Consider the following 10,527-nt stretch of genomic DNA (forward strand, 5'->3'; position numbering starts at 1 on the left):
CTCGCTCTCTCTCTCTCTCAAAAATAAACATTAAAAAAAAAATGTTAAAAACTTAGCTCCAACAGTATTTCTATCAATAAAGAGCAACAACAAGGGTATCACAGTTTATACTTTAAACCATAATATGGGCTTCAAATTATTGCATTTTACACCATGCAATAAATATGCTAATGGACTACAGATCCAACAAACACATCTGAAGAACACCCATCGTGATGAAAGAAGTCACAGAAATAATGGAAAGGTGAAATTGGTCATTTTACAATATAAATTTTTGCTAATGTAATGATTCATTACAATCAGAATAAAACCTAAAAGACTAATTACTAAACTGAAATTCAGAAATGGAGGACTTCCAATATAGAAGATAAATTCTATTGTCCCAGCAACATTCTGTGGAATATGGTTGTTTTCCAGAAGTAAAACAGGTTGTCCTACAAGTCCATCTAAGTTAAAACTACAAAGGGAAGGGTCGTCTGGGTGGTGCAGTCGGTTAAGCATCTGACTTCAGCTCAGGTCATGAACTCATGGTTCATGGGTCCGAGCCCTGTGTGGGGCTCTGTGCTGACAGCTCAGAGTTTGGAGCCTGCTTTGGATTTTGTGTGTCCCTCTGTCTCTGCCCCTCCCCCGCTCATGCTCTGTTGGTCTGTCTAGAGCTCTCTCTCAAAAATAATAAACATTAAAAAAATTTTTTTTAAATAAATAAAAACTACAGGGGTAAAAAGGCTTTTTAGAAATTTACCAAGAAAAATTCCTTAACCTTATCTGCTTTCCCTTAATGCAAGCTACACAATATCTAAGTCCTTAATCAATATGCCAAAAAATACTGATTGGACATTTGCTAAAGTTTTATATATCCTCAAGAACCCATGTTCTTATCTCAACTCCTCTATATTATTTCCAAATGAAACAATGACTAAGACAAAAAGGATTCATAATAAATGGAAGTGTATGACCCAGGCTACAAACGCAGAGAAATTCAGACAAGAAAATTAATGAGTGATGATTGAGAAAGGTAGACTAATGCTGAGTTCTGAAGGATGGAACACTTAGACAAGAAGATCGAGGCTCCTATCAGGTGAGAGGAAAAAACATAATGACAGCAAAGGTAATGAGAAGGGTGTATATGGAAGACTTCCAGACTGTGACTGTCACAGAGTGGGCAGTGGACAGCGCTAAGTTACTGCAGCACTGTTCTCAGCTGCAGGAAACGTGATTCCTAGTGTGACCTACGCGAATGGCACCCACCGGAGGTGTACAAAGTGGTGATTCCATTAAGTAGTATAGAAAAGTGGGGATCCTTTTAGGTAATATAGAAAAGTTACAGGTGGGATGATCCACTAAAAGGGATTCTGTGAAACGGGAGCAAAACAGTAAACACAGTTACAGAGATTCAGTAAACACATTTACAGAGATTCAGCCCATGTGAGCACAGCAAAGGACAGGAGAAGAACCAAAGGGAAAACTGCATAAACCAGCAATCTTGGATGTTGGTTTTGCCCCTCTACCCTTATAAAACCCCTATTAATATTTCTTAGAACCAGCATTCTAACAGACACTTTGGAAAATACTGAGCTACTTTACAAAAGGCCTTCAAAGTCAAGGTGCGTGTTGATAAAGAGAAAAATGAGGAACCGTTAAAAGTTTTAGTGACGAAATGACAGCAGGAAAGCTTTTTAAAAACAACAAAAAAGTTCTGGCACAAATAGGAAGGGTAGATTAAAGCAGCAGATCTGAGCATTTGAGAGTAAAAAAATTGTTTAATATCCTTCTGGGAGCAAACTCACTGAATCAGTACAGTGAACAATAAATCCACAGTTAATTACGAAGTTATTTAAAAAGCATCTTTTAAACAAGCAAATCCTTTTTAAGATCTATTTTTCAGAAAATACAACTTTTTCTCCTAAAGTTACCAGGTTTTTACAGTAGTCATACCAGTTTACAGTTAGGCAGTATAATCTCAGATTTCACAATGTAAGCAAGCACCGGTCCATTCAAAACTATCCTTATTCTTTCCCCCAGAGGCCCAGGTGACAGTAATATTAATACAAAGCAGATATCCCAGATTTTGAGATACCATATTGTTGTAAGTTATTGTACCTTAAAATACCAAATAATGTTTTTAGCAAAGAGTTAACTAAAACACTGCATACTGTTTAAAATAGTTAACACTATCCCCGGAAAATTTTAATAAGAAATAGCTTCAAAAGAATATGGTTAACAGTTTACCCATAGTTTATCTGGATCTCTCTGCCAAAACTCTTTATTAGCTTCAATTTCTACAGTCATTTGTAAATTATAACCCATAATTCCTAAATATATCCTAAAGCACAGCCAATAAGTCTAACTTTTTGGAACAACAAAATGCTCAACACAGTCTTGAAATGGATTTACTTTTCAATTAATTTCATTATAAAATGTTATTTTAAATACAGATATATAAGCTATTTACCATCCTGTTATAACAAAGCAAAAACAACTGTATTTTAAGACTGGTTTTAAATAGAAAGTAATCCATATGTGGTATATAATATTAGATAAAATAGTTTAAAAAGTCAAATCAGTTTACATCGACTGGACCTTATAGTGGAGGGCAAAACAAACTGCTGTACAAATTGTTATTTAACATTTAAGTAAAAAGAGCAGTAACTTGCTTTAATGCACAGAATAGTAAATTGTCAATTAGTCTTATTCATATTCTTAAAAAATCATTAGGCACTAACCTGCTGCTTTTGAAGGAACAGCTGCTTGTTAACTGAAATTCTAAGGACCACTACTTATCCACCAATGTACGTCCTTCTAAGGAACATACAAGATTTTTCTTTCTACCAAAAAATAAGAGCTAGACTAAGCATAAATATACAGTACTGTCCTGACATAATATGCATTATTTTCACAAAAATAAGTCCCCATGTTCAAGTCATTTGGAAATGGCAGACACTGGGGCATGAAAACAAAAAGAATGTTCTTTGTCTAGGAGTTTACATTTAATAATAAGTAACTTAATAAATAATCACAGATGGATCTTCTGAAAGAAGACAGTGAACAAAGATAACAAGAATATTTTCAATTTACCAGGTTTACAACTGTTACAAAACCCACCAAGACCACAAATCAAACTTGGCTACAAGAGTCAAATTGTTTGAAAGCACTAACTCTGCTATGTTCCAAGTCAAACAAATCAATGATGCCCTTCTAATTTATACAGGCATTCCTACTGCATCATATAATTTTAACCTAGTTATAAATTTAACATGTTTCTCAAAATACAGACTACTGGGCCCCACCCCAAATGTGCTGAATCAGAACTGCAGGGGCAACGCCAGGGAATCTGCACTTTGAATAACTCCCCCAGGTAATCTTCATGCACACTAATGCTGGAGAACCACTACTTACTTGCCTTGTGAGATTTATAAAAAGCTTTTGTATTTGAGGAACTAAAATCTCCTTGTTTGGGACCTTTGTAAAACTAAATGACATTACAAATTAATATTTCAAAAAGACTCAGGTAATATATATGTTTGGCAGAAAAACAAGTGCATTAAAAAATTACAGCAGAAATTAAAAGAAACTTGTAGCATAGGCCATTTTAACACAAGATACAAGACACCCTTAATCATTTCAAAGACCAACAGGCCTTTGAAAACAAAATTCCTTACTTAAGAATGATCCAATCCACAATATTAAAAATATAGTATTTCAAATATGTTCAAATACATTTTACTGAGCTGTTAAGTAAATCAGAGTATGAACTGTTTACATTATACCAAATATAAGCAATAGAGTATATGTATAAAGTTAAACCCAAGCAAATCTATTTATATTACACTATTAAATTTATTCTGATCAGAAACTGATTTTTCATAAACTTACATAACTTTCACAAACTTACATAAAAACATGTATAATGGAAAGAGCAATGGAGCAAAACCAAGAAGCCACCTAGAGTCCAGTTCTGGCTAATCTAGCTGTTAGCTATGTGACTGTGGGGCCTAGACAAATCAGTTTACCTAACTGGGGTGGGGGGGGGAGGGACTACCGATTTTACTCATCTCACAGGATTACTTATTGTGGACTCAAATGAGGTAGTACATGTTATATTCTGAAATACTGTAAAGCACTTTACAGACCAAAAGCATTATTACTGAGAGCAAAATCTGAGAGATACTATCTTTAGGAGCTTGCTGTAAAACAATGAAGAACATAAAAATTACCTTTCAGGTTCAATTAGATATTGGACATTAATTGTGTATTCTGTAAATTACCAGTAAAATTCACATAAATTCACTTCAGTTACCTGTGTCCCCATTTATAACAGATCTATTTCATGTGTAAAGATAGAAATGAAATTAGATGGGCCACCAATTGATAATTGTCAGTATTGGTCACTGAGTATATCATTCTCTGTACTTTCTCATGACTGGCAATTTCCATAATAAAACTTTTTTTTAACAAAGCAACAACGTACATGCGTGTTTATGTAAAACACTTGTAAAAGCTAAAAAAGAAATCTTTTTAAGTTTTTTCTCTTTCCAAATATTTTTCCCACAACTACTCTGTATCATTTGCTTTTGACGTTACCACAGATTCTATATATTCCAAAACAAGCTACTCACATTACTCTTTTATATATCATGACACCGACTAGATAATAACATTCCCCTCCAACTGGGCAAGTAAAATCTTACCCAAGCTGCAAAAATTTAATTCTTAGGTTTTTGCTCCCTGATCTTTATTCCTTTATGTTTTTGCTCATTTATTACAAAATTCAGGAAATAAAAAGTGAAAACAAACCAATTTCAGCTGCATGTAAATGCGAAAAAGTAAGAAAGAAAGGGGCAAATACTCTTTTTGTTGTTGTTGTTAGTACATAAAAGACTGACAATTGTAACTGGCCATTCGTCTTAAAACCTGTTGACCTATACAACTCAGTTCACAAGGTAAGAGACTGTTTCATCCAAAATTAAGTTAACATGTCTGTCAGACAAAGGAATTTGGTAAATTTAACCCCCAAATTGAAGATTCTATCAAATTATGCATAACAATGTATAATTACATATATCAACCTAATTGCTCAACTAATGTCCTTAACATGAGGCCATGTTCCACAGACTGAAAAAACATAAGCCACTCTTCATCTCAAATTTTGTGTTCAATTTTAACTTAATGAAACATCTGTAGCTGAACAGCTTATGGTTTACAGTAGTCTATGAAGAAACTGCAAGTGTTCAAATTAAACCTTAAATACAGATAGAAGGGCAATAATATCTTGTGGTTGATGATGAAAACCATTTGGTAATATCCACACACTCAGTCATTCATTACATGAGCTAAATCTTTATTTCTTCATATTACATCTGTAGTAATAATTATCAAAAAGTATCCTGTGCCTAAAGAGACAGTGTACCTTCAATTTTTGATCTGGGGGGGGGGGAACATGGGGGAGCAAGTGGGCAGGGAAGGGAATCTCACCAATTCAACTGTCACTACATCATTTATTTTCTGAGCATTAAAAACTCCATTTATTTTTGTATGAGATGCATTTGAAAGGAGCCATATATAGAAACCACTTTTCCCAACATGGTCTTTAATAACTTTGAATGTAAGAACTCCTGCTGGAAGTCCTCATTTATATCATTTAAAAACAAGTAATTGTAAAACTCGCAGTAAAACCATAAAAGGCAAGCTGTTGCAAGATGAAAAACAAAGAAGAATTACTAACTTTACTCAAGGTTAATAAATTTACAGATTGTTTGCATCTTCACTGTAAAATGTTAATAGAATATACGCCGTATTAAAAAAAAAAAACCAAAACACTTACAAAACCACTATCATAACGGTAGGTACCTTTATTTGGTGGCAATAGCTCATTTTAAAGATCTATTTACAATGCAGCTATTTCCTTATTTCTTTTCCTAAGTAGGTCCAGACTATCATTACTCCTATTATCACAAGCGCAAATCAAAACTAGTTTCTCACCTCATATCTCAGAATCCTATATTAAGTCACAAGCGTCAATTAAAAAGCAGTATTACCCATAGAATGGCAGGAACCCCCATTAACACACAAAAAATTAAAGACAATTTCACCTTAACATCTAAATGGAGATATCATAATGATAGCCACAACAAAAACCAAGAAGGCGTACTCTGAATTTTCACCATTTTAATAAAAAAAAAAATCACGAAATTTTAAATTAAAGGTGGCGCTCTGTCCTCAACTCACCCATTGTGACTCACTTTTGCAGACTATATGGTAGGAAATAACAGTTACTTTTCAAAGATCTTTGCAGTTACACCCAAACCAAAATCAGGACAGAGATCCACCCTTAATTACAGCAATTTAACTGTCTCGTCCAAAGCAAGGTAGAAACTAAAACGTCCCCCTGAAATCATAGCTAAGTGAGCCCATTTCATGTACTAGTTTTCAAAGATTCCCTTTAAGCAAAACGTTTCTATCTACTTCAAATTTGAACTCACCAGGGTGGAAAAGAAAAAGGTGGGGGCGGGGGACCCAAATGAAACGCACCAGTAAAAAGCAGATTCTCCTCCAATCCCTCTAATACCCCCAATCCGCCTCCGCCACACGCAAGGACAGGGAGTCGGAGGAAGGCTAGCGGCAGGGCAAGCGGTGAAGGCCCTTTATTGACTCACGTGGGCCACCATCCAAAGGGTTACACACCCTCTGCTTGAGGACAGCCTCATACAAAGCAGATCCTTAAAAGTACTTCTTATTATAAAATACACCCACGTTGAGCAAGAGCTTTATTTTAAAATAAGACTGTCCTCAGGTGGGGGAGGTTAAACACAACAAAGGCTTCCATGTTGAAAGACAATCCAGATACATGCATATACTTACACACATATGGGGGAAAAAATCCATATAACTAATTCATCATGAACAGCAATCGATACTAACCGGAGCCATTAGATTATTAATAAACCCAGAAAAGTAGCATGCATAACAGCCAAAGGTGACTGCTGTGCTCTAACCCCAGGGAAAGGTAAAAATTTGCGTGTGGTATAGGGTCCAGCCCTCCCCAGATTTAGAGACACTCTCTGACTTCCCTTAGCACGGCCCTCCCACCCCCAGCTCGGCACCAAGCACCGTTGCACCGCACAGGATGCGAGCTCTCCCAGCGCTGCGAGTCCCGCAGAAAACTGGTGAATGAAATCCGCACGGACACCAACCTGGCTAGTGACCGCGGCGCAGAACCAGGGGTCGCTAACTAGCTTAGCCAAAGATTCTCCTGCACGATGGGATAAAGGGAGCACACCCCCACCCCCGCAACTGGAATGCGGTTCTTTCTTACTGACCCTTTCCAAAGGGGGAGTGGAGGACGCAGGGCTTGTGGGTTGGTGTTTGTTTTTCCTTTTAAACTAAGTCCAAAAAACCGAATCGGAAGCAACCGTCAACATCCTGGGGGGGCCAGAAGACGCCGGGAGAAAAGCGAGGCTGCTCCTTAGCTCCCCGCGGAATCACCGTCCGGTGTGACAACGCATCAACCAGCCCCGGCCGGGGGACGAGTAGGGGACCCCGCTCTCAGCTCGCGGAGCGCCAGTGGGGCCGAAGCTGGGGATTAGAGGGTGACCCTCCTGGGACTTGGGGAAAGAGTGCAGGGCACCGCTGCCCTCAAGGTCACCACACGCCGGGGCGGGGGCGGCCGGCAGCAAGATGGGCTATGGCGCGGCCGAGGCGGCTGAGAAAAACCAAAGAGCTGCGGGTGTAGACACGAAGCCCCACCGAGCCCCGTCCCTCGAGCTCTGGGCGGGGACTCCCGGCCGGTGCCGGCGCTGAGGCGCACGCCGAGGAACCCGCTCACCTTTATGATCTCCCGGGGCGAGCGCGGCAGGAGACAACCTGCCGAGGGGCGCCCCGAACGCCCCCGCCAACTTGTCCCCATTGCGCCGCAGTCCACTGAACACCCAGCTGTCAAGACCCCAGCCGCGACGCCCCGACCTCGACGTTCCGCCCGGCCTCCCCCGCAGGTGACCTGACCCGCCGCCACCGCCGCGGGCGGGCGGCAGCCGCCACTCACCTCGCCCGGCAACAGGAACCATTTTCCGAGGGGGGAAGGAAGGGGAGGCTGCAGGAGGGTCGGGGGGTGGGGGTGAGAGCGGTGAGGGGCAGCGGGAAGCACGGAGAGTGAGGCTCAGTCCTCCGCTCGTCCGTAGCCGACTCGCAGGGCTCGGGGCGCCACGAGGAGGTGCGGCTGCACCTCGAGGATGAGGCGGCCGCGGAGCCCAGAGGCTCGGCGTCCACCAGCCGGGGCTCCCTACTCACGCTGCACTGCGAGGAGGCGGCGGCGGAGGAGGAGGCGGCGCCCAGCCCGGCCCCCGCCCAGAGCCCGGCAGCCGCCGAGTGGCCGCCCGCGTCCCCGCAGGACCCGCCTCCTCGGCTCCGCAGAGCCGCACACAGGGCGCGCCGCGCTCAGCACGGGCAGCTCCGCCAGCCTCACGCCGCCGTCCGCAACAGTAGGGGCGGGCGGGGTGCAGCCCCCTTCGTGAGCACCGCAGCCCAGTCCGCTCCAGGCGGGGTCGTGGCCACCGGAGAGCGGACGGCCAAGCACGAGGGGGATGCGCAAAGCTTCGGGCAGGGGCCCCGTTTGCACCGGGTGGCCCGCAAGATTGCCGGGGTAGGCAGGGGGGAGGTGAACGCTCACCCGTTCCGGTCTGGCGCTCCCTTCTTTCCACACCCACAAGCCTCCCGCTCCACGCTGGCGGCGCAGCTGCTCCCGCTGCCACTGCCGCCGCCGCCGCCGCCGCCGCCGAAGCTCGCGCCGCCGCTGCTGCCGCCTCGGCTGGGCGCGGTCACGTGACGCAGCCCGCGGGGAGCCTGGGGGCGGGCAAGCGCGCGCGCGCCGAAGTAGCGCGGCTTGAACGGGGACTAGGAGCCGAGCGGCGTGGAGAGGGCGTTTAAGGGGAGGACCCAGCGAGCGCGTCCCCGACAGGCGAGCGCGCGCCCGACGATTAGAACTTGCCGCGCGGTCGGGAAAGGGTGTCCGGAGTGAGGGGCGGGGGACAAGCGCCTCCACACGCCCCTCCCTCTCTTCCTTCCCCGAGAACCTCGGTCGGCTGCTGCCCCCGCCCCCTCCCGCTCTCGCCTTTCCTCTTGCTGCTGCCTGCGATTGGCTGAGAAGCTCTGACGTCCGTGTTTCCATGACGTATCGAGGCGGGGGAGGGGCGGCGGGGGAGGAGGGGGTGGCTGGAGCGCAAGGGGCGGTGACTCCGTCAGTCACTCACAGCTGCCGTTTGGGCGCGGGGCCGGTAGGCTGCCGCGAGTGTGGAGGCAGGACGGCGAGGACTGCCGCAGGCGGGCGCGGGCACTCTTCACCTGGGGCCCCGCCCGAACCTCCCTCAGGCCTGCGCCCCTCTAGAAGCCGGGAGCTGGGCCGGCGGGTGGGCGAGGGCAAGCGCTCCTGGCTAGGACAGGTTGAGGCTGACCCCGCGCCAGCGGACATTTGAGCGGCTCCTCGCCGCGTCTCTGCTCCACTTCGTACCGGACTCGCTGCCCGCCCTGGGCCGTGACGCACGCGCCGGACGCCAAAAGTGCCTCTCAGCTCGCTCGCTCCTTGAGGAGAGCCCACTCCCGCGACGGGGGCGGGGCGCCTCGTCTCCGTTCCAGTCGGTCGGGCCCCAGACACCGGGGATCCCCGCTGCAGCGCCCAAAGGGTTAACCCAGGCATGTCTCGGGATCCGCGCTTAAAATCCCCATTTTTTCGTTTTGGGTTTGCTTTTCCTACCTATACCCAGCCATTGGCTCTTTTAGTTCACTTTGTAGCATCTCGACCCAACACCCTTCTTTCGTGTGGGTGAAAAAAAAAAATGGAAAAAAAAACCCACACAAACAAACATCGGGTAACCTGCGGGATTTAGAGGCTAAGAAGTAACCTGCTTTGATCCAAATTTCAAGAGATTTTGCAAGTTAATAAAAAAAGAAACCACTCATAGAGACATCTACTTTAAAAATAAAACTGTTTTTCCTTCCTCCAACACATGCACACTTGTATGTAAAGATTTGTCTTACCTAAGACACCGTGTTCCATCTTCCTCCAATTGCTTCTATTTGAACTAACCGTCGCCGCTCGTCCAGAGACCTTAGCAGTGTTGTTTTCAATACCACTTAATCAGAACAAAAAGATAAGTTCTGCGGAGTCTCCTCCCTTCTCTTAACTCCAGGACTGGAAAAATGAATATTTGTAACGTCTTCTTAAAAGCATACAAGCGATGCAAGACTTTATTATGTATGTTCACTCTCTGGTAGCATTTCTTTTAAAATATTTTAAAGGCTTAGAAACAAAATACGTAAAAAGTTTAAAAAGCAAAAAACGCCAGTTGACCCTGTTAATATATATATATTTTTTTATCAATTTATGTATCTTACCAGGTGAGACATTACCTTTTGAGCTGTGTGCCCTTGACGTGAAAAATTAGCACTTGGACAAAACGATAGTTTTTCCTCTCTTCCTCTCTTACCCCCTCTTCCTCTCTTTAATCACTGTTAAGGAATTGGTTGGTGTGGTACAAT

At 44.0% G+C, this 10,527-nt stretch overlaps 1 protein-coding gene across 4 annotated transcripts in view; it reads right to left on the reverse strand.

The window, feature by feature from the left end:
• ATP2B1 (ATPase plasma membrane Ca2+ transporting 1) overlaps positions 1 to 10,160 on the reverse strand; it is a 130,549-nt gene extending 120,389 nt beyond the window's left edge. For 3 of the 4 annotated variants that reach the window (XM_027071116.2, XM_027071115.2, XM_027071117.2), the window contains exon 1: positions 8,039 to 8,265. The gene's annotated coding sequence lies outside the window, so the exon portion shown is untranslated. Of the gene's footprint in view, positions 1 to 8,038; positions 8,266 to 10,026 lie in introns of those variants that run through there. The other variant, XM_053226590.1, reaches the window with a different exon arrangement.
• Positions 10,161 to 10,527: the final 367 nt, after the last annotated feature.

The sequence above is a fragment of the Acinonyx jubatus genome, chromosome B4 (genome assembly GCF_027475565.1).
Source record: "Acinonyx jubatus isolate Ajub_Pintada_27869175 chromosome B4, VMU_Ajub_asm_v1.0, whole genome shotgun sequence".
In the NCBI taxonomy this organism is placed as follows: Eukaryota; Metazoa; Chordata; class Mammalia; order Carnivora; family Felidae; genus Acinonyx; species Acinonyx jubatus.